The 24,269-nt window shown below is 39.6% G+C and overlaps 1 protein-coding gene across 1 annotated transcript in view; it reads left to right on the top strand.

The window, feature by feature from the left end:
• The first annotated feature begins 4,313 nt into the window (after positions 1–4,313).
• LOC137265552 (uncharacterized) overlaps positions 4,314–24,269 on the top strand; it is a 37,096-nt gene continuing 17,140 nt past the window's right edge. The window contains exon 1 of the mRNA XM_067800969.1: positions 4,314–4,395. The gene's annotated coding sequence lies outside the window, so the exon portion shown is untranslated. The remainder of the gene's footprint in view (positions 4,396–24,269) is intronic.

Below are 24,269 nucleotides of genomic sequence, written 5' to 3'. Positions count from 1 at the left end.
AGTAGATGGTAAATCGTACGCCTTGCAACTGAAAAACAACATTTACAAACGCGTTGAAGTCCTCTCCGGTGGAACCCTAAGTAATATAGTAGATACCACAAGAGCAACAGTCAACACTAAGTACGCCCTTGTCAACACCGGTGATAACTGGATAATATACCCATCGTTCGGGGGGAAACTGTTCGACTTAGACGATGTTGAGAGCACTACCGTCGCCCGAAACAAGCCATATATGCTCGTCTTCACCGAAGATGACAAGTGGGTGTTGTTACCTGATAACGACTGGTTTCTCAATATTAGACTCGGCTCCCCCTACGTATTCACAGATAACAAAGACAACCACCTAAACAAAGTCGTGAACAATGGAACCCTGCTCGTGGCTTACGTCCCAACTCAGAGACGTAGCGTAGTCGTCAGCCCACTCAACACTATGGCAGCCCACATGCTATCGAGTAAACCGGCCATACAAAACGTGGCATTGCAGTTGGTGTCTGAATTCGAAGGCGTGGTCAAGATACTAGAGAGTCTACCGGCAAACTCAACACTAATCATCAAAGTCTACCTAGGGGAACCATCGGTGAATGATGTCGAGATCGTGAATGGGATCAAACTCGGGTGGGCGAAACGACACCAGTATCAAGTTTGCAACGTTTACGTGCGAGTGAGTGTCGGCTCCAACACCAGTCTGCAGGGGGTCAACGTGATCGTGGAAAACAAGATATCACTAACCAAGATCTTCCTACCTGACAACATACACTTCATGGGTATCAAGTTCACCCCTGAATTATTATCAGAAAACCAGTTGGAAATTATATCGTAATAGTATAATAATGACCAATCATCCCAACACTACGCTTAACGACCTAGGAGATACGGAGGGATTCGATCAGCCTGGTGAGGAAGACACCTTATATATCCTGCACTTCAAAGACAACGTGTACAGACGGGTGTCGTTATCAGATTTTAAAGAGCCCAAATGGCTGATCAACTTAACACTCGCCTCACCTTATATCACAATAGATACAGATACGGGGTTTGTCACTAAGATTAGGAACAACGGTATCTGGACCGGGGATTTCATTCCGGAGAGGATATTCATAGCAACTACTGAGACCGAAAAAAATAGGTTAAAGACTGGAGAAAAAAATAAATTAGCATTTATCAATTATACTTCTAACATAAGTCTTGATATATTCTCCCCTTTCACACTCATCATAGAAGTCTTCTTTTTATTTTTAGGCAATGAAAACACCTCAAGAGTACACCAAATTTTACCCGGGGTGTCAATACACTGGTTTGACGAACACACAAACAAATATTGTCGTATTGTTATACAACGGGATACCCACGGGGGTCCTATAAACCGCTTAATAAATCTCAGTGGGGTTTTTATTACAACAGGAAAGTCTATTAGACTCTCACCTATTACCCTGAATACTAGTATACAACTTGTAGACTTAAAATTAATTTATAGAGTATTAACTGAAACCCAATTAAAATATCTTTCAAAATATATATTATAGGATGGGTCTGTACCCAGTCGTAGAGGAAGTAGCGAAGACGCTGGAAACCGTAGATGGGTTCCGCTTGAGGCAGTTATGTGATGTGAAACGCCAACTAGAACAAGACCGTGACACGCGGAAAGCACTATGTAAAAAGTACCATAGAGCTTTCAATATCGTGGATGGGGCTGACACTACCCTTATGGTAAACAGCATGGGACTAGGGGCGGCAGGTGTTGGGTTGTTGGCTACCATCGTGGCTGCACCTATAGTGCTAGGTATTGAAATAACAGCTGGGGTGGCAGGGTTGGCAGGGTTGGCGCTTAAGTTAGTATCACGCAGACTTCATCGTAAGGCATTGAAACACGACGAGATCAGGATTCTGGCCGAAGCAAAGCTCAACACAGTAAGTGGGCGTATTTCCACGGCACTCTCTGATAGTAAGATCTCAGAAGAGGAGTTTCGTTCAATCCTCTCTGAACTCACAAAATATAACGGAATGAAACAAGATATTCGGTCCAAATCTCGTAAGTCTGCTATCAGTGAGGACGAGAAAAAAAAGTACATAGAACAGGGGATACAAAAAGCCCAACAAGCCTTTATTATGAACACCAAAGAGATCATAGGCGGTTCACGTTAAACTGTTTCATCGATATAAACGTGACATAGGCACAGTAATTACCGCCAACTTTTTTGTAGTAGGGGTAATAGTAGCAAGAGCTAAGGACCCAACCAAAGCCTTATTTAGTAAATAAGGCTTTGTAGAGACTTTTCTTGAAAGTGTTTTAAAACCCCCATTGTATATACTACTGACTGGCTCATGAGCCACCGCCTTCTGGGCATAAGACTCTAGGCAAAGTTCACAACATCAGATTTCAAAATCAGTAAACATTTTAGATGAGCAATTAAGCCAAGACCGACAGTAAAACAAGTTCAAATCAAATTTGTGCAATGACATATATAGAAAATCCATGCACAGGGCTTGGCATGACCAGCCGATTGGTTGAACCGAGCCCACTCAACCTCCCGTCTAGGTGAAGTCAGGGCCGAAGTGGTGTATTAGGCAACAGGAACACACTTGCAGGCCCCTATTGCCCTCAACCACCAGGATCCCTTCCTCCACCGACACAGGGGCGCAACCCACGGCAAACGGGTAGGTGGACCAAATATCCCCCCGGGTCCACAAGGGGGGTGTCGGCCAGCTCTTGGCGTTACCCAGCACCCACCACGAGGAGGTGGCTCGCCACGGGTGCCAGTTTAGTTAAAGTTTTAAATGATTCAGATGATGGTTCACTTTGTGTGGATGATTTTAATATTTCTTGTCGCGGGAAAAATATGCATACTATTGAACGGCAATTACAGTTGTGTTTAAACAAAATAAATACATGGTGTCTTGAAAACAGCTTTAAATTTTCTAAATCAAAACCCAATTATATACATTTCTGCCGCAAATATAAACCACATAAGGACCCAGAACTCTTCTGAAATGGCACTCCCATCAACGTTGTTAAGGAGGCCAAGTTCTTAGGTTTGATTTTCGACTCACATTTAACTTTTCTGCCGCATATTTAATCCCTCAAAACTAAATACCTGAAGGCACTCGATTTATTGAAGGTCGTGTCTAATTCAAAGTGGGGAGGTGATCAATCTACCCTTCTACATCTATATAGATCACTTATTCGTTCGAAGCTTGATTACGGCTCAGTTGTATATGGTGGAGCGTGCAAGAGCAACTTATTAGATTCTGTCCATCATCAAGGTCTAAGACTTTGTCTTGGGTCCTTTCGTACTTCACCTGTTGACAGCCTGTATGTCGAGGCTGATGAACCATCTCTTGAGCAGCGCCGTATAAAATTAGCTTTACAGTATATAACAAAGTCTCGTAGCAATGAATTCATATATACCTACACAACATTACATTACATTACATTACATCGGGAAGGCCCCGGGGTAGAATAGGCCTTCAACAACTCATGCTTGCCATAAAAGACGACTATGCTTGTCGTAAGAGGCGACTAACCACATCGGATGATCAGGCTCGCTGACTTGGTCATCGGTTCCCAATTGTGCAGGTCAGTGCTCATGTTGTTGATCACTGGATTGTTTGGTCCAGATTCGATTATTTACAGACCGGCGCTGTATAGCTGGAATATTGCTGAGTGCGGCGTAAATCTTGACTTACTCATACATACATACCTGCATACATACATACATACATACATACATACATACATACATACATACATACATACATACATACATACATACATACATACATACATACATACATACATACATACATACATACATACATACATACATACCCCCCACGAAACAAAAATAAATGACACTAAAAAATCTGAAACCGTCTTTTTTCTTATTTAAAACAAGCACAGTGTGGTATTTGTCTTGGCAGTTTTTATGTTTCGCTTGATATTGTGGAGAGAGGCCATTTGTTACTTATGCTGGTGAATTTGACCAGGGGTAATCTGTATATAGGCTCCCTGATTTGACTCATCTAAATGTGAAATTATTACGTTGAATGATATGCAACTCTCTTGAAAAGTGTTTATTTAGCCACTGTCTTACGTTGGCGTTCGGCGTTTCAAAAATATATTTGCATTTCAAAATAATGTCAAATAATGTCGTGAATGCGTAATGTGTAAAGGATGACAAGATTTGTGAGGTAATTTATTTTCAAAGCAAATGTCTATGTGTGCGTGATATATTATGAATTTTGTCAAAGTCTCTCCGGCATTCAGAGGGTTAACACGACTCGTTAAATAGGTCGAGCTACTTTAAAGTACAGTTCGGCAGCTCGCTGTACCTTGAGCTTGTCTAGTGGAGTGGACTTGTGAAGGTGAATTAGGTTGGCAGCAGTGAGAGCGTATTTGTAAGTATGAGTCTATTAATCTGCCTTGTTATATGTACCTGTTGAGTGACAAATGAGGAATTCTAACCACTTCTGAATGACATGACAACTATGTGCAGATAGATATATTCACATAATGGACACAAACTCTTTATTGGATGGACAACAAAATCTAGACTTAACACTCCCCTGCTTCTTGGAAACGTCTGAAAACGATGTGTACATCTATTTTCAATGTAGTTTGATATTTGGATGTGTCAACCAAGATAGGTTAGCAGTTTTAGGAACGTGAAGTTAGAAACGGATTCAGGATTCAAATCATGAATTTGAATTTCTGTTCACATTCAGCGTGTGTGTGTGTGTGTGTGTGTGTGTGTGTGTGTGTGTGTGTGTGTGTGTGTGTGTGTGTGTGTGTGTGTGTGTGTGTGTGTGTGTGTGTGTGTGTGTGTGTGTGTGTGTGTGTGTGTGTGTGTGTGTGTGTGTGTGTGTGTGTGTGTGTGTGTGTGTGTGTGTGTGTGTGTGTGTGTGTGTGTGTGTGTGTGTGTGTGTGTGTGTGTGTGTGTGTGTGTGTGTGTGTGTGTGTGTGTGTGTGTGTGTGTGTGTGTGTGTGTGTGTGTGTGTGTGTGTGTGTGTGTGTGTGTGTGTGTGTGTGTGTGCCGGCACCCGTGGAGAGCCACCTCCTCGTGGTGGGTGCTGGGTAACGACAAGAGCTCGCCGACACCCCCGTAGTGGACCCGGGGGGATATTTGGTCCACCAACCCGTTTCCCGTGGGAAGCTTTTGAGCTTTTCGAATTTTAAAATGCATTTTTGAAGTTCTGAACTTTTGCCTAGAGTCTTATGCCCAGAAGGCAGTGGCTCTGGTAGACTAATTATTTCTAATGCTTCTGCTGGAGTATATCATCCGGGTATCCTTGGTGCTGTAAGCTGGAGGCCCGCTTGCTTTAGCATTGTCCTTGTGATACTCCGTGGTGGGTGGGGAGCTCGGATGATGAACCGTATTACACTAACCATGGCTTATGAAACTCCAACAAAAAAAACCAAAACGTCCACTTGATATTGACCCTGTTGATACTGACCATAGACCGTCTACATCGATTGAGTATTGGCCACGTTTCATTGTGATTGAGACTCCTGATAAGACACCTTTGAAGTTGAACCCCTTTGCTGTATCCAAAGGTATTCAAGGCATTGCTGGGGATGTGAAGAACATAAGACGCTTACGTTCGGGTGCCCTGCTAGTCGAGTGCGGGAAAAAGCAGCAAGCAACAAATCTGATGAATATTAAATCGTTCGTGGGTATTCCCGTCACGGTTTCTGCACACAAAACCTTGAATACAAGTAAAGGTATCGTGAGAGATAGAGATCGATTGTTTGATGACATGTCGGAACTTGATATAGGATCTGAAATGAAGGATCAAGGTGTACTATATGTCAAGCGCTTTTCAACTCGCAGAAACAACGAAACCGTCAAAGCAAATACGTATCTGTTTACTTTCTCATGTCCAAATGCTCCAAAATCAGTGAAGGCAGGCTACTGCAACATACAAGTTGATACCTACATCCCAACCCGCTCAGGTGTTTTAAATGCCAGAAATATGGACACGGTGTAAATACTTGCACATTGTCTGTTGTGTGTGCTCACTGTGGTGAGAAGACACACACAACAGAAGATTGTGACAGCGATTATAAAAAATGCACGAATTGCTCAGGCGACCATTCGTCCTTTTCTAAACAGTGTCCTATTTGGAAAGAGCAAATTGAGATCAATAAAATAAAATTCACTCAAAATATCTCTTTTTCGGAGGCCAAAAAACTGGTAAACACATCTGATCTTATAGAAAGTTATGCAACAGTAGCAAAAACATCATCGGTTTCTAGCTCTAAAACATCAACCACAGGCTGCCAAACTACCTTGACTTGGGTAAATTGTGATTCTCCACAGCATTTGTACCCTGCTATATTATCACAAACTGAGGAATCACTTCCTAGTACCTCAAGGTCTTCTGATCACAAATCATCATCTCAGTCACACTCAAAGTCTCAATCGACATCTGATAGTCAGCAAACGGTAAACCGAAGCCTGATGCTTCAAAACAACAAAGTGGTAGAACTCCTAAAGGGTCACAGAACAAAATTCAATTGTTCAATAAATACGGGTCTCTTGAAGACATGGACGTTTCTGAAAACGTCCATTCTAGGGCACATAGCTTGTCGAACTCAAAAAGAGTGCGGGGTAGATCCCCAATAAATGCCCCCAAAAGATAGTTTATTCCAATAATATTCTACAGTGGAACTGCAGAGGATTGAGGACTAATTTACATGAATTACAGCTATTAGTCCAAGATTTTACACCTTCAGCGTTATGTCTCCAAGAGACATATTTAAAACAAACAGATACATTTGACCTTCGTCATTTTAATGCATATCATTGTTTTTCACCTCCGGGTGATAGAGCCACTGGCGGAGCATCCATTCTAGTCAGACAAAACGTTATTCAAAGCCCCGTTTCACTTAATAGTAATATACAGGCTTTTGCAGTGAGAATTACTTTACATGTAGCATTTACGCTATGCTCTCTTTATATTTCACCGTCTTCGACTTTTCCCAAAACTGATCTTCAAGCTCTATATGACCAACTCCCGAAGCCCTGTATTATAATGGGAGATTTAAATGGGCACAACCCACTCTGGGGTAGTGTAACTACGAACACTAAAGGCAAATTGTTGGAGGATTTTTGTTCTGACAATGATTTATGTATTTATAATGATGGTTCAAGCACATATTTACACCCTGGGACAGGGACCTATTCTGCTCTAGACTTGTCACTCACAAATTCTGAACTACGAAATGAATTTGAATGGTCAGTCCACGATGACCTCTGTGGAAGTGACCATTTTCCTACTGTATTAAAAGCTGTAACTCCATCCGATGTTCCTCCATCATCAAGGCGAAATTTTAAAAAGGCTAACTGGGCTTTATATGAAACACTGTGTGCTGAAAAGCTTCAACCTGGGCGTTTTATTGACGTTCCCGATGCTATTAAATGCTTTTCTGATGAACTGAATTCCATAGCTGATGAGTGTATACCAAAGTCCTCTGTAGTTCCACACATACGAAAACCATGGTTCAACGATGAGTGCAAACAAGCTAGGAAGGCAAGGAAAAAAGCAGAACATTATTTCCGTCGCCATCCTATGGTGTATAATTTAAATAAATTTAAAATTCTAAATGCTAAAGCGAGGCGTACCTTTAAACAGAACAAACGCCAATCTTGACAAAATTATGTATCAAAAATAAATTCTCGGACACCCATGTCCAAGGTATGGAACATGGTCCAAAAAATTAAAGGCAAAGGTACTAAGTCTACTGTCCATCATCTTAAACATGGAGATCAGTTACTTACTGATAAATCAGATATCGCAAATAAACTGGGCGAAACCCTTGCTAAACACTCTTACTCTTCTAATTATGTACCTAAATTCCAGCAATATCAAAAACAATAAGAAAAGAAAACTATTAATTTCAACTCAGATAATGGGGAAGATTATAATGAAACTTTTTCTATTCATGAACTCCATACTGCTCTTGATCAAGCTCATGATACTGCTACAGGAGCTGATAACATACATTATCAACTCCTGAAGCACTTACCAGAATCCTGCCTAGAAACTCTTCTCAATACTTTTGATGATATTTGGACATCGGGTAACTTTCCTCCCTCATGGCGTGACGCCATAGTAGTACCAATACCTAAACCTGGACGTGATCATACGGATCCGTCCAATTATCGGCCGATTTCGTTAACTAGCTGTGTTTGCAAGACCATGGAACGCATGATAAATAATCGACTTGTTTGGTATTTGGAAACTAATAACCTTATCCCAGATATACAATGTGGTTTCCGGAAAAACAGAAGTACTGTCGATCACTTAGTGCGTTTAGAATCATTTGTAAAAAACGCACTAATTAACAAACAACACGCTGTGTCTATGGCACTTTACGGCATTACGAAATCTGGCATTTTACGAGATTTACATGACTTTGGCTTGCGAGATCGTTTGCCTGAATTTATTGCCAAGTTTTTAAATAACAGACAATTCCAGGTCCGTGTGGGTTCTACCCTGTCGCATCATTGCAGTCAGGATCAGGGTGTTCCACAAGGCAGTATTTTGTCTGTCACTCTTTTTAGCATCAAGATCAACAGTTTATCAAAAGTTTTAAACGAGTCAATTGACGGATCGATATTTGTGGATGATTTTAATATTTCTTGTCGTGGTAAAAATATGCATACCATTGAACGGCAATTGCAGTTGTGTTTAAACAAGATTAATAAATGGTGTCTTGAAAACGGCTTTAAATTTTCTAAATCGAAAACTAACTGCATACATTTTTGTCGTAAATACAAACCACATAAAGACCCTGAACTGTCTCTAGATGGGACGCCCATTAAAGTTGTGAAGGAAGCTAAATTCTTGGGTCTAATCTTTGATTCACATTTAACGTTTTTACCACATATTAAATCACTTAAAACTAAATGCCTGAAAGCTCTTGACTTGTTGAAAGTGGTTTCAAATTCAAAATGGGGAGGGGATCAAGCTACCCTTCTCCATCTGTATCGATCACTCGTTCGTTCTAAACTCGATTATGGCTCCATCGTTTATGGTGGAGCCTGCAAAAGCAATCTTAAACTTCTTGATCCTGTCCATCACCAAGGTCTAAGACTTTGTCTTGGGTCCTTCAGAACTTCACCTATTGACAGTCTTTACGTTGAGGCCGATGAAGCATCTCTTGCACAACGCCGTATCAAATTATCTTTACAATATATCAGAAAACTATACTCTAACGAATCTAACCCTGCATATAACTGTGTCTTCAATCCTCTTTATGAGGATTTGTATAGCAAAACGTCTTCTCTTGTTCCACCTCTTGGGCTCAGAATAAAGCCGTTTATTGCTGCTGCTGGTATTGAGCTGAACAATATAGCTCCTTTCCGACTTCTTCCCTCTCCCCCTTGACAGTTGGTTAGGCCACAGGTTGACCTAACATTAACTGCATTAAAAAAAATCAGAAACCAATGAGTTACAGTATAAACAAGAATATAATCAATTGAAACATACATGTAACAATTACAAATCCTTATTTACAGATGGGTCCAAGGACCATGGTGCAGTTGCTTGTGCTACTGTCATTGGATCCAGAACAATATCTTCTAGATTACCAGATAATAGTTCTATTTTTACAGCAGAAGCTAACGCCATATTAACAGCTCTTAAATATATCCAAAGACACCCGAAACGTAAACAGTATATAATATATTCCGACTCTCTTTCTTGCCTTCAAGCTATTAAAAATATTTCCTGTAAACATCCACTTTTAATTGAAATTATAATGTATAATACCCTTGCTACTGGCCAATACGACATCGTCTTTTGTTGGTTACCCAGTCACGTAGGTATTTCTGGGAATGTGATGGCCGATTTTGCTGCCAAGGCAGCACTCACCAAATCTGTGATACCACTTCTTCTTCCATATTCAGATTACAAAGCTTGCATTAGAACGTATATCCGTGATCTGATTTAGAAGAGGTGGGACACTCAAGTAGGTATAAATAAATTACATGAAACAAAACCTTATATCGGTTATACTTACTTGGGTTGTCAGTCCAGATTTGAGGAGGTCATTATGCGACGATGTCGCATTGGCCATACGAGGTATACTCACGAGTATCTATTGAAAGGTGAAGATAATCCGTTTTGTATCCCTTGTGATGAAAGAATCACAGTCAAGCATGTCCTGCTTGACTGTGTTGAATATTCCATCACAAGGGATAAATATTTTAATTCACGAACTTTGAAGGATCTTTTTAATTCTGTTAGCTGTCATTTAATTATTGCATTTTAAAAAGAATTAGATTTGTTAAATGAATTGTAAATAGAAAAATATTTTATGATTGGATGTTTGAATTAGTAACTTACAGTGTTAGTGGCTGTATCCTCGAGGGGGGTTAAAGCACTGTAAAATTATTGTCCTCCAGAGAGGATACGTAAGTCCCAAAACATTTGAAGTCAAATTTGATCTTCCATTTTGTCTTAGCCGTAGAATATGTGTCATTTTAATTTGTGGCTAATCTTGCATACAATCACCAGCAGCTGAGGGGATGATGTAAATCCAGCTAGGGACCATGCAGGTAGCAGAAGTACTGTAAGTACCCATGGCCCCTGGTATGGTGATCTACCTTCAGTTGTTGGTGATCTATAAAGCCAGTTTTTATATTGTATTGTCTGAATAGGAATATTAGTTTTAACTTTTCACGCTAGTTTTATTTCTTATTGTGATATTCTAGTTGTTTTACTGTCCTTCGTTGACAGGTTTTTATGATATACATAGATTCCTTTTTAAGAATGCTCTCGTCACGATATGGCTGCAATACTGCCGATGTGACGTTAAATGTTAACTCACTCACTCACTCTGGTGGCATGCTCGCATGGTCCGTCCGGGTTGCTACATCTAGGAATAAGTGGTCTGACGACCGGGATTCCTAACTAACACATAGCATTCATGTACTGGCACTCTGACATACAATGAATAACTCAACACAAGTTTCTATACTCACATCGGTTTACTCGATCTCTTTCTTCATAACAATTGGTCTTGGCCTGGACAGGGTAGGGCAAACTCTTTACTGATCAATCGGCATGTTAACGCTCTGCTGTCTCTTCAACCCGCACCCGGCACCCGTGGCGAGCCACCTCCTCGTGGTGGGTGCTGGGTAACGCCAAGAGCTCGCCAACACCCCCGTAGTGGACCCGGGGGGATATTTGGTCCACCAACCCGTTTGCCGTGGGTTGAGGCCCTGTGTCGGCAGAGGAGGGGATCCTGGTGGTTGAGGGCAATAGGGGCCTGTAATCGTGTTCCTGTTGCTCAATACACCACTTTGGCCCTGACTTCGCCTAGACGGGTGGTCGAATGGGCCCGGTTCGACCAATGGGCTGGTCATGCCGAGCCCTGTGGCATGTATATTTTTTATGCACGTCTGCAAGAAAACAATTTACACGTCTTGTCAGATGCATTGGTTTGTGCGTATATGTTTAAAACGAAAAGAGAAAACATCTTCAATTTTGTATTTTGCCTAGAGTGATATGCTCAGAAGGCGGTGGCTCATGGGCCAATCTGGTAGAATAATTACTTTCTATTATTCTGCTTGAGTATATCTTTCCAGTATCCTTGGTGCTGCAAGTAGGAGGTCCACTTGCTTATAGCATTGTCCTTGTGATACTCCGTGGTGGGTGGGGAGCTGGAATGACGAATCTAAATACATTAACATGGATCCTGAAACCCCCTTGAAAAAGAAACGTCAGCTTGAAACTGATCAAAGTACACCTGATAGTTGTAGACCATCTAAGCAAGTAGACTACTGGCCAAGATTTTTAGTGATAGAATCCCCGGATAAAAAACCACTTAAACTCAACCCGTTTGCGGTTTCTAAAGCAGTGTATGGTATAGCAGGGGACGTAAAAAATATCAAGAGAATGAGATCTGGGTCTTTACTCATAGAATGTAGCAAACGACAACAAGCATCTAACCTGATGTCAATTGATACATTGGCTGGAATACCTGTTTCAGTGTCAGTTCATCGGACCCTCAATTCTAGTAAAGGTATAGTCAGAGATAGGGATCATCTTTTAGCGGACATGACCGAACTTGACATCATGCTAGAACTTAAAGATCAAGGTGTCACGTTCGTGAAGCGATTTACGAGACGTCAGAATTCAGAAGTGGTTCCAACTAACACGTATCTGTTTTCATTTGTATCACCATCGCCACCGAGATCAATAAAAGCTGGATATTGTAGCCTTCAGGTTGAAATGTATATTCCCAATCCGTTGAGGTGTTTTAAATGCCAAAAATTTGGTCATGGGATGAATTCATGTTCAAACTCAATAACTTGTGCACATTGTGGGGAACAATCGCACGTGACAGAAGATTGTACAAACAACTTTAGAAAATGCGTCAACTGCTCAGGCATGCATTCTTCATCGTCCAAAGATTGCCCGGTTTGGAAAAGGGAAATGGAAGTAAATAAAATAAAGCATACTCAAAATATCAGTTATGCTGAAGCTAAGAAACTTGTGCCATCTGTCCTCCCAGGTGAATCTTATGCTTCTGTTACCAGAAAACATTCTACAACCACAGTCTCCATCGAATGTCAGACAGAACTGACATGGACAAAGTCTACTGCTCCTGTACTTGTCTCAAATCAAGAACTGTTAATACGAGGAGAATCTGCTACACAGACTGCTGACGTTTTACCAGCTACAGTGACGTCCTCTCAACATATGTCTTCTTCCCCAAAAGGTCCAACATATCCAAAGACACAACCAGACAAAAGAAGATCCTCCAGTCCCAAATCTAGACCAGATTCATGTTCATCAAAACCTGTACAAGAACCTCATGTTAAACAAATTGTGAAAGGAAACCCAAAACTAACTAGACTTAACCAAAGCGATAGATTCGCTAAGGGTTCAAATGATGAGATCCAGCTATACAATAAGTTTGGATCCCTCGAGGACATGGATGTGTCCGACCATAGCACTGGTAGGACACATAGCTTGTCACCATCACGGAAGGCGAGGGGTAGATCTCCTGTACATCCTCCTCGGAAGAAATAATGTCTTCGTCTATAATTCAGTGGAATTGTAGAGGACTCAGAACTAATTTTAATGACTTACAACTGTTGGTCCAAGATCTTAATCCGTCAATATTTTGCATTCAAGAAACCTATCTAAAGCAGACGGAAAATGTTGATCTACGTCATTTTAATGCATACCATTATTTTTCTCCCCCGGGCGACAGGGCTACTGGTGGATCATCTATCCTGGTGAGGAATAATGTTATTTATAGTCAAGTCACGCTCAAAACAAATCTCCAAGCCGTGGCGGTGCGACTTACATTACATGTTGCATTTACTCTATGTTCAGTGTATCTTCCACCATCTTCTGCTGTCCAGTTAAGTGATTTGCAAGCTCTTTATGATCAACTACCTAAACCCTGTTTGATCATGGGTGATTTAAACGGCCACAACCCACTCTGGGGTGGTACTAATACAAACACCAAAGGTAAATTACTGGAGGATTTCATCTCAAATAATGATCTATGCATTTATAATGATGGTTCAAAGATATATTTACATCCTGGCACGGGAACATATTCAGCTCTCGATCTATCAATGACTGATTCCACCCTATTGAGTGAATTTGAGTGGTCAGTCTATGATGATCTGTGTGGAAGTGACCACTTCCCAACAATATTAAAACCTGTCAACCCATCTGATATTCTGCCATCATTACGATGAAATTTTGAAAAGGCCAACTGGGCTTTATATGAAACCCTGTGTGCTGACAAACTTAGACCTGACTGTTTTCTTAATGTTCCCGATGCTATAAAAGATTTCTCTGACATACTAAACACCATTGCTGATGAGTGTATCCCACAGTCCTCTTCAATTTCACACATAAGGAAACCATGGTTTAACTCTGATTGCAAACAAGCCAGGAAAGCACGGAAAAAGGCCGAAAATTATTTCCGTCATCATCCTATGGTTCATAATTTGAACAAATTTAAAATCCAAAATGCTAAAGCTCGGTGTACTTTCAAGCAAAGTAAACGTAAATCGTGGCAAAACTATGTATCTAATATCAATTCGCGCACACCTATATCTAAGGTATGGAATATGATCCAGAAAATCAAAGGTAAGGGCTCTAGATCTAGTGTTCACCATCTCAAAGATGGAAACCAGTTATTAACTAATAAAGCAGATATAGCCAATAAACTTGGAGAAACACTGGCACAACATTCTTTTTCCTCGAATTATGTACCTCAATTCCAAAAGTATCAAAAAACAGCAAGAAAAGAAAGCTATTAATTTTACTTCAGATAACGGGGAAGATTACAACGAGGTATTTTCGATTCATGAGCTCCATACAGCTCTTGACCAGGCCCATGATACTGCTACAGGAGCTGATAACATACATTATCAACTTCTGAAACATTTACCGGAATCATGTTTAGAGACCCTTTTACATATATTTGATGATATCTGGACATGTGGAAAGTTTCCTTCTTCATGGCATGATGCTATAGTTATCCCTATCCCTAAACCTGGACGTGATCATACGGATCCTTCGAACTATCGGCCTATATCGCTAACAAGCTGTGTTTGTAAAACCATGGAGCGCATGATTAATAATCGACTTGTTTGGTACTTGGAAACCAGTGACCTCATTACAGATATTCAGTGTGGTTTCCGTAAAAACAGGAGTACCGTTGATCACTTAGTGCGTTTGGAATCATTTGTTAAAAACGCACTAATTAATACACAACACGCTGTGTCTATCTTTTTTGATCTTGAAAAAGCATATGACACAACCTGGAAATATGGCATTTTAAGAGATTTACATGACTTTGGCTTGCGAGGTCGTTTGCCTGAATTTATTGCCAAGTTTTTAAATAACAGACAATTCCAGGTCCGTGTGGGTTCTACCCTGTCTGATCATTACAGTCAGGATCAGGGTGTTCCACAAGGCAGTATTTTGTCTGTCACTCTTTTTAGCATCAAGATCAACAGTTTATCTAAAGTTTTAAATGATTCAATTGATGGATCGTTATTTGTGGATGATTTTAATATTTCTTGTCGTGGTGAAAACATGCATACCATTGAACGACAATTGCAGTTGTGTTTAAACAAGATTAATAAATGGTGTCTTGAAAACGGCTTTAAATTTTCTAAATCGAAAACTAACTGCATACATTTTTGTTGTAAATACAAACCACATAAAGACCCTGAACTGTCTCTTGATGGGACGCCCATTAAAGTTGTGAAGCAAGCTAAATTCTTGGGTCTAATCTTTGATTCACATTTAACGTTTTTACCACATATTAAATCACTTAAAACTAAATGCCTGAAAGCTCTTGATTTGTTGAAAGTGGTTTCAAATTCAAAATGGGGAGGGGATCAAGCTACCCTTCTCCATCTGTATCGATCACTCGTTCGTTCTAAACTTGATTATGGCTCCATCGTCTATGGTGGAGCCTGCAAAAGCAATCTTAAACTTCTTGATCCTGTCCATCACCAAGGTCTAAGACTTTGTCTTGGGTCCTTCAGAACTTCACCTATTGACAGTCTTTACGTTGAGGCCGATGAAGCATCCCTTGCACAACGCCGTATCAAATTATCTTTACAATATATCAGAAAACTATACTCTAACGAATCTAACCCTGCATATAACTGTGTCTTCAATCCTCTTTATGAGGATTTGTATAGCAAAACGTCTTCTCTTGTTCCACCTCTTGGGCTCAGAATAAAGCCGTTTATTGCTGCTGCTGGTATTGAGCTGAACAATATAGCTCCTTTCCGACTTCTTTCTTCTCCCCCTTGGCAGTTGGTTAGGCCACAGGTTGACCTAACACTAATTACATTTAAAAAATAAATCAGAAACCAATGAGTTACAGTATAAACAAGAATGTAATCAGTTGAAACATACATATAACAATTACAAATCCTTATTTACAGATGGGTCCAAGGACCATGGTGCAGTTGCTTGTGCTACTGTCACTGGATCCAGAACAATATCTTCTAGATTACCAGATAATAGTTCTATTTTTACAGCAGAAGCTAACGCCATATTAAAAGCTCTTAAATATATTCACAGACAGCCGAAACGTAAACAGTATATAATATATTCCGACTCTCTTTCTAGCCTTCAGGCTATTAAAAATATTTCTTGTAAACATCCACTTTTAATTGAAATTATGGAACTGTATAATACTCTTGCTACTGGCCAATACGAGAACGTCTTTTGTTGGTTACCCAGTCACGTAGGTATTTCTGGGACACTATATAGGAAATATCAGAACCGGACTCAACAGTACAATAATACACTATTATGAATGTGATTTCGCTGAAACGGCTGAATGAAAATAGAAAAATTTTCAAAAATGCAATAGCTTCAGCTAAAAAATGCATATGAAAAGTGAAAATATTGCAAAATGGATATAAAAGATGTGTGAAGAAGAAATCTCACCTAAGAACCCGGCAGCCTAAAAGCATGGGGACGAATGGAGAGATGTGGAGCCTTTCTATCTATTAGTACAACGACAAATGTCAAGTTGGAATGTCCACATCTAATCCGCACTCATCAGAAAATTAATCTTATCGTTAAGTGACCATGTAATCCCCTGCGTTACGCTTCATAGCCAAAGGAACATGTAGTATGTCAATGGTAGGGGGAACGCTACGCCCATGTGTTGCATGACGAGGAAGACACCCGTTGTAATGGGAATAAACTGCTTCAACTCAAAAGCTTTCAACCTACTGATATTAATTTTGCCAGAAATATATATAGATTGTGTCGGTGCCTGGACGCGCAAATTAGGAGAGTCAAACAGTAAGTTATGAGAAAAAGAACTCTCGCTTAATGCGAAGATTAGTGAGAGGGTGTCTAGCAGATACCGCTAAGTCTCGGGGACAGAGTTGTAATTGCGCAAGCACTATTTCGTGACAAGAGAAAGAATTAGACAAGTGGAGAACCGGACAAGTGATGTAACCGGACGATTAAACTTTTTTGTTTTACGAAAAAGCAATAAAAATACCAGACGGACTGTAGATACAATCAAGAAAACATCCATTGAAATGGTTGATTTAATTAAAGATGTAAAGGATGGAGTTAAATAATTTGGAGGTGGTGAAGGTTTTGGGGGTGCCTCAAACCATTAGTTGGACAGCCCGTAGAAAGTAACATTAGAGCAAAAAATAGTCGTCGAACTTTCAACCATAAATAGAGAACAGCAATCAAGAGGAATAATGCTAGAGGCAATGCTAGCCGTTACGTGATATGGGTTTGAATAGTTTCCATCCAAAGCATATGGTGGCAGAGAATCTATCTAGCCAATTATCCTCAGTCAAATTATTAGAAATAACTTGTGAGTTTTTCACACGGTCTGAAATACGGTGCAAATCAACTTGAAAATCTCTATCTTTTTGACGAAGTTTATCAAAGACTGTATCGTCAATGAATAAGTGTGGGATATTAGAAGTTGAATCGTTAAGTAGAGGCTGTAAGGCTGCAAATTGTGTCCACATTGATTCATTAATAAATTCAGACAGTAATAAGAAATTAGGTGGATATAATTTTGAAGTTGTTTTCTTCTCACAATTATAAATTCTCATGTTTATGTCGAATTCATCCAGTTTCAATGCACAGCGACACGGAATTTTAAATAAACAAATTTGACAAGCTGGGTGCTTCTCATTGCGACCATTACAAGCCAAACGAATTTCTTCGATATACGTCCAAAATAGTGGAGTGAGTTTGGATAAGAACGACAAGCGAAATTAAAATAGAGTGTCCGGTGCGCGAACAATGAAGAGTGCGTTCCCTGTAATAATAGCTGGGATCCTTATGAGCAACATGAAACAACGGGTATTCTGCATTGAGACGTTTCTGAATCATATTTAAAGCTTTCTTTACTTCCGCAACGGGCAATAAAGATGGACTCAGACGATGATTAACTAACTGCTGAATTCCCAGATACATTTCATCAATTTCTTGTCTGATAGTTGTTAAATATGTGAGGCGACCCAACAAAATTTTCATCGACATGAAGATACTTTTTTTTCCACATCTTGTATATGTCCAGCGACAGCCTTAATATTGTTGTGATTTGTTCAATGCCTGTAAGAGCAGATGAGATACGGTCATTTGTTTTAGACATAAAAGACACTTGAAAAGCACGAGAAGTATTGGATATTGTAAGGATAATTGTTTCACATATTGTGCTAGTCATTCTACATCTTCGACTGTAGCTGTGCCGAACATCGAACGACTAATTGATCCAATAAATGGCAAAATTGCACGTTTTGAACGAGAATCCTTTTGGAAATTATTAACATGCGGAATCAATTATTTAATGTCATTGTGACAACTGTTCAGTACGCGAATAACTCTTGTTCCACCTGCGTTATGTATCCATCAATCGCACTCTGAGAATAACAATGTAATGAATATTCACCACAGAGATTTTGGTAGTTGGGTCTATTGCCCATACCACCTAAATCTGGCATTTGGTATTTAACTACATGAACCCATTTAGTTTTTGGCAATGCCAATACGCGACGTATGAACGCATACGACTCCCTATGGCAGTCGTAGTTCTGTATGAACAGAAGCAACTTGGTGTTGGATGCTGACAAGCACCATGAGAGTAAACTAGACCCAAACTGGTCGACGAAGAGTTCTTGTTGCTAAAAATCAAAGAAAGTACGTTCACCTGGTATCTTCTGCGAGAAATGGTAAATCTAATGTATTAAAAATGTTAATAATCGTCACACAGAAGTAACAGTAGTGTCCCACCAAGATGCATGAGAATAAACAACATTCAACAACATTTTGTTTCATGCAAATATCCCGTGTGGACCCGGGACAGAATGTGTCCACAGCACCCCATTGCTGGTCGTAAGAGGCGACCAAATTGGGCAACCTGTTTGCCGTGGGTTGCGTCCCGTGTCGGTGGAGGACGGTAGTTTGGTGGTTGAGGGCAGTGGGAGGATGAACCATTTTGACCCTTACTTCACCTAGACGGGTGGTAGAACTGGCCCAGTTGTATCAATCGGCTGGTCACGCCAAGCCCTGAGCTACAGCTATGCTCAAAATTTATGAAACCGTTAATTTGCTTTTTCATGCTTGGTTATTTTATTCCAAAGTCGTAGAAATAATGAAACCGTACAAACAAACACATACCTGTTTTCCTTTTCGTGTCTGATTGCTCCAAAATCAATAAAGGCTGGCTACTGTAACATCAATGTGGATACTTACATTCCTAATCCTTTAAGATGCTTTAAATGCCAAAGATACGGACATGGTGTCAATACATGTACATCATCGGTTACATGTGCTCACTGTAGTGAGAAAACACACACGACGGATGACTGCACCAGCACTTTAAAAAAATGTACCAATTGTGAAGGAAATCACTTTTCTTTCTCAAAGGAGTGTCCCATTTGGAAACAGCAAATGGAAATCAACAAAATAACATTTACACAAGACATTAGTTTTGTTGAAGCCAAAAAGCAAGTGCAAAAATCTGAACTCAAGGAAACGTATGCTTCCGTATCTCGATCACCGTCTGATACAGCCAAAATAACCAAAATGTCTATAAGCTGTCAAACCAACTGGACATGGATAAATACCGATTCCCCTCAGATTCTGTCACCAGAAATATCCACTCAGACTGCGGAAGTACTACCAGAGTCATCCCGTATTCAAGATGCATCTATATCTAAGGCATCTAAATCCCAGTCACATTCTAAATTTGATTCTGAACCAAATGTGAAAGACATTGCAAAGCACCCAGTGAAATCAAGAAATGTATCTTCACACAAATGTCAAAGTGGCAGAGCTTCGAAAGGTTCAACAAATAAAATCCAGCTGTTCAACAAATTTGGATCGTTGGAGGACATGGATGTGTCCGAAAGCATCCCCCACAGGGCACATAGCTTGTCGCCCTCTAGAAAGGCAAGGGGTGGGTCCCCAGTAAATCCTACGAAAAAATAGTTTCTTCAACCATTCTACAGTGGAACTGCAGAGGCCTTAAACATAACATTCATGAACTAAATATCCTAGACCAGGATATTCAACCATCTGCGATCTGTTTACAAGAAACGTATCTGAGGCAAACCTACGTCAGTTCAACACATATCTTTGTTATTTTCCCCCAGGTGATAAAGCCACTGTTGGATCCTCCATTCTTGTAAGACATGGCGTTATCCACAGCCCTGTGATGCTCAAAACAAATCTCCAAGCAGTTGCAGTGCGCCTTACTTTGAACATTACACTTACTCTGTGTTCATTGTACATTCCGCCATCATCGACTCTCTTTTTGGCTGATCTTCAATCTCTCTATGATGAACTACCAAAACCATGTGCACTCGTGGGTGGTTTGAATGGCCACAACCCACTCTGGGGGAGTGCAACCACAAACACAAAAGGTAAAATTCTAGAGGATTTTATTTTAAATAATGAATTATGTATATTCAATGATGGTACAGACACGTATTTACATCCTGGTACAGGAACATATTCAGCTCTTGATTTGTCAATAACTGACTGCAACGTACTAAATGAATTTGAATGGTCAGTTCACGATGATCTTTGTGGAAGTGACCATTTTCCTACTTTATTGAAATCTGTAACTCCATCTGATGTGCTTCCATCTTCAAGATGGAATTTTAAAAAGGCTAACTGGCATTTATATGAGAAATTGTGTCTTGACAAACTTAAACCTGAACTTTTTATTGATGCTCCTGATGCTATCAAATATTTTTCTGATGAACTGAATTACATAGCTGATGAGTGTATACCAAAGTCCTCTGCAGTTCCACATATCCGGAAACCATGGTTTAACCATGAATGCAAACAAGCTAGGAAGGCAAGGAAAAAAGCAGAACATTATTTCCGTCGCCATCCTATGGTGCATAATTTCAATAAATTTAAGATTTTAAATGCTAAAGCACGGCGTACTTTTAAACAGAACAAACGCCAATCTTGGCAAAATTATGTATCCAAAATAAATTCTCGGACACCCATGTCCAAGGTATGGAACATGGTCCAGAAAATCAAAGGTGAAGGTACTAAATCTACTGTCCATCATCTTAAACATGGAGATCAATTGCTTACTGATAAATCAGATATTGCTAATAAACTGGGTGAAACCCTTGCTAAACACTCTTCCTCTTCAAATTATGTACCTAAATTTCAGCAATATCAAAAACAACAAGAAAAGAAAACTATTAATTTCAATTCTGATAATGGGGAAGATTATAATGAAACGTTTTCTATTCATGAACTCCATACTGCTCTTGATCAAGCTCATGACACTGCTACAGGAGCTGATAACATACATTATCAACTCTTGAAGCATTTACCAGAATCCTGTTTAGAGACGCTCTTATCAATGTTTGATGATATTTGGACTTCCTGGAAATTTCCTTCTTCATGGCGTGATGCTATAGTAGTACCAATACCTAAACCTGGACGTGATCATACGGATCCATCCAGTTATCGTCCGATTTCATTAACTAGCTGTGTTTGCAAGACCATGGAACGCATGATAAATAATCGACTCGTTTGGTACTTGGAAACAAATAACCTTATCACAGATATACAATGTGGTTTCCGTAAAAACAGAAGTACTGTCGATCACTTAGTGCGTTTAGAATCATTTGTGAAAAACGCACTGATTAATAAACAACATGCTGTGTCTATCTTTTTTTGATCTTGAAAAAGCATATGACACAACCTGGAAACATGGTATTTTGAGGGATTTACATGACTTTGGTCGCTTTCCTCAATTTATTGCCAACTTTTTAAATAACAGACAATTCCAGGTCCGTGTGGGTTCTACCCTGTCTGATCATTACAATCAGGATCAGGGTGTTCCACAAGGCAGTATTTTATCTGTCACTCTTTTTAGCATCAAGATCAACAGTTTATCAAAAGTTTTAAACGATTCAATTGATGGATCGTTATTTGTGGATGATTTTAATATTTCTTGCTGAGGTAAAAATATGCATACTATTGAACGGCAACTGCAGTTGTGTTTAAACAAAATAAATAAATGGTGTCTTGAAAACGGCTTCAAATTTTCTAAATCCAAAACTAACTGCATACATTTTTGTCGTAAATACAAACGGCATAAAGACCCTGGACTGTTTCTAGATGGGACGCCGATTAAAGTTGTGAAGGAAGCTAAGTTCTTTGGTCTAATCTTTGATTCACATTTAACTTTTTTACCACATGTTAAATCACTTAACACTAAATGCCTGAAAGCACTTGACTTGTTGAAAGTGGTTTCAAATTCAAAATGGGGAGGGGATCAAGCTACCCTTCTCCATCTATATCGATCACTCGTTCGTTCTAAACTTGATTATGGCTCCATCGTCTATGGTGGAGCCTGCAAAAGCAATCTTAAACTTCTTGATTCTGTCCATCACCAAGGTCTAAAACTTTGTCTTGGGTCCTTCAGAACTTCACCTATTGACAGTCTTTACGTTGAGGCCGATGAACCATCTCTTGCACAACGCCGTATCAAATTATCTTTACAATATATCAGAAAACTATACTCTAACGAATCTAACCCTGCATATAACTGTGTCTTCAATCCTCTGTATGAGGATTTATATAGCAAAAAGTCTTCTCTTGTTCCACCTCTTGGGCTCAGAATAAAGCCGTTTATTGCTGCTGCTGGTATTGAACTGGACAATATAGCTCCCTTCCATCTTCTTTCTTCTCCCCCTTGGCAGTTGGTTAGACCACAGGTTGACCTAACATTAACATCATTTAAAAAATCAGAAACAAATGAGTTACAGTATAAACAAGAATATAATCAATTGAAACATACATATAACAATTACAAATCCTTATTTACAGATGGGTCCAAGGATGGTGGCGCAGTTGCTTGTGCTACTGTCATTAGATCCAGAACAATATCTTCTAGATTACCAGATAATAGTTCTATTTTTACAGCAGAAGCTAACGCCATATTAACAGCTCTTAAATATATTCAAAGACATCCGAAACGTAAACAGTATATAATATATTCCGACTCTCTTTCTTGCCTTCAGGCTATTAAAAATATTTCTTGTAAACATCCACTGTTAATAGAAATTATTGAACTGTATAATGCTCTTTCTACTGGCCAATACGACATCGTCTGTTGTTGGTTACCCAGTCACGTAGGTATTTCTGGGAATGTGATGTCCGATCTTGCTGCAAACGCAGCACTCAACAAATCTGTGACACCACTTCTTCTTCCATACTCTGATTACAAAGCCATCATCAGATCTTATATCCATGATCTGATCCAGAAGAGGTGGGACACTCAAGTCGGTATCAATAAATTACATGAAATAAAACCTTATGTTGGTTATACCCACTTGGGTTGTCAGTCCAGATTTGAAGAGGTCATACTACGACGATGTCGTATTGGCCATACAAGATTTACCCATAACTACCTGTTAAAAGGTGAGGATCCTCCATTTTGTATCCCTTGTGATGAGAGAGTCACAGTCAAGCATATTCTGCTTGACTGTGTTGAATTAACAAGGGATACAAAATGGAGGATCTATCACAAAGGATAGATATTTCAATGTCAGAACCATCAAGGATCTTTTTACCACTGTTGCTTCTCATTTAGTTATTGGTTTTTTAAAAGAAATTGATTTTTTGGTTGAATTTTGAGTAATATGTTCTGTAAATAGATGTATTTTAAATCATTGGTAGCTTAGATTAATAATTGGTATTGTTAGTGGCTGTGCCCTCAAACGGGGTTGAAGTATTGTAAAATTATTTTCCTCCTGAGAGGGTACGTAAGTCCACAAACATTCGATGTAAATTTAAGTTTACCAGGTTTTTATTCGTAGTATTCTTGTCATTTTAAATCTGGCTAGCATTTCGTACATTCGCCAGCAGCTGAAGGGATGGTCTAAATCCGGCTAGGGTCCATGCAGGCAGCAAAGGTACTGTAAGTCCCCATGGTCCCTAGTATGGTGATCTACCTTCTGTTGTTGGCGATCTATAGCCCGTGTTTTATAATGTATTGTCTTCTTTAATCACAATGTTTTAGTTTTTCTTGCTGGTTTTATATTCATGTCTGTGATATTCTAGTGCTTTTACTGTCCTTTGTTGACAGGTTTTTATATTGCACATGTGTTCCATTTAAGTGTTAAGTTCCCGTCACGATATGGCTGAAATATTGCCGATGTGACGTTAAATGTTAACTCACTCACTCACTCATGCAAATATTTCTTCATCACAGAATATATATATATAAGTATAATAGA

This window comes from Haliotis asinina, chromosome 15, assembly GCF_037392515.1.
Source record: "Haliotis asinina isolate JCU_RB_2024 chromosome 15, JCU_Hal_asi_v2, whole genome shotgun sequence".
Taxonomy (NCBI): Eukaryota; Metazoa; Mollusca; class Gastropoda; order Lepetellida; family Haliotidae; genus Haliotis; species Haliotis asinina.
This window is presented reverse-complemented; position numbering and strand designations above follow the sequence as displayed.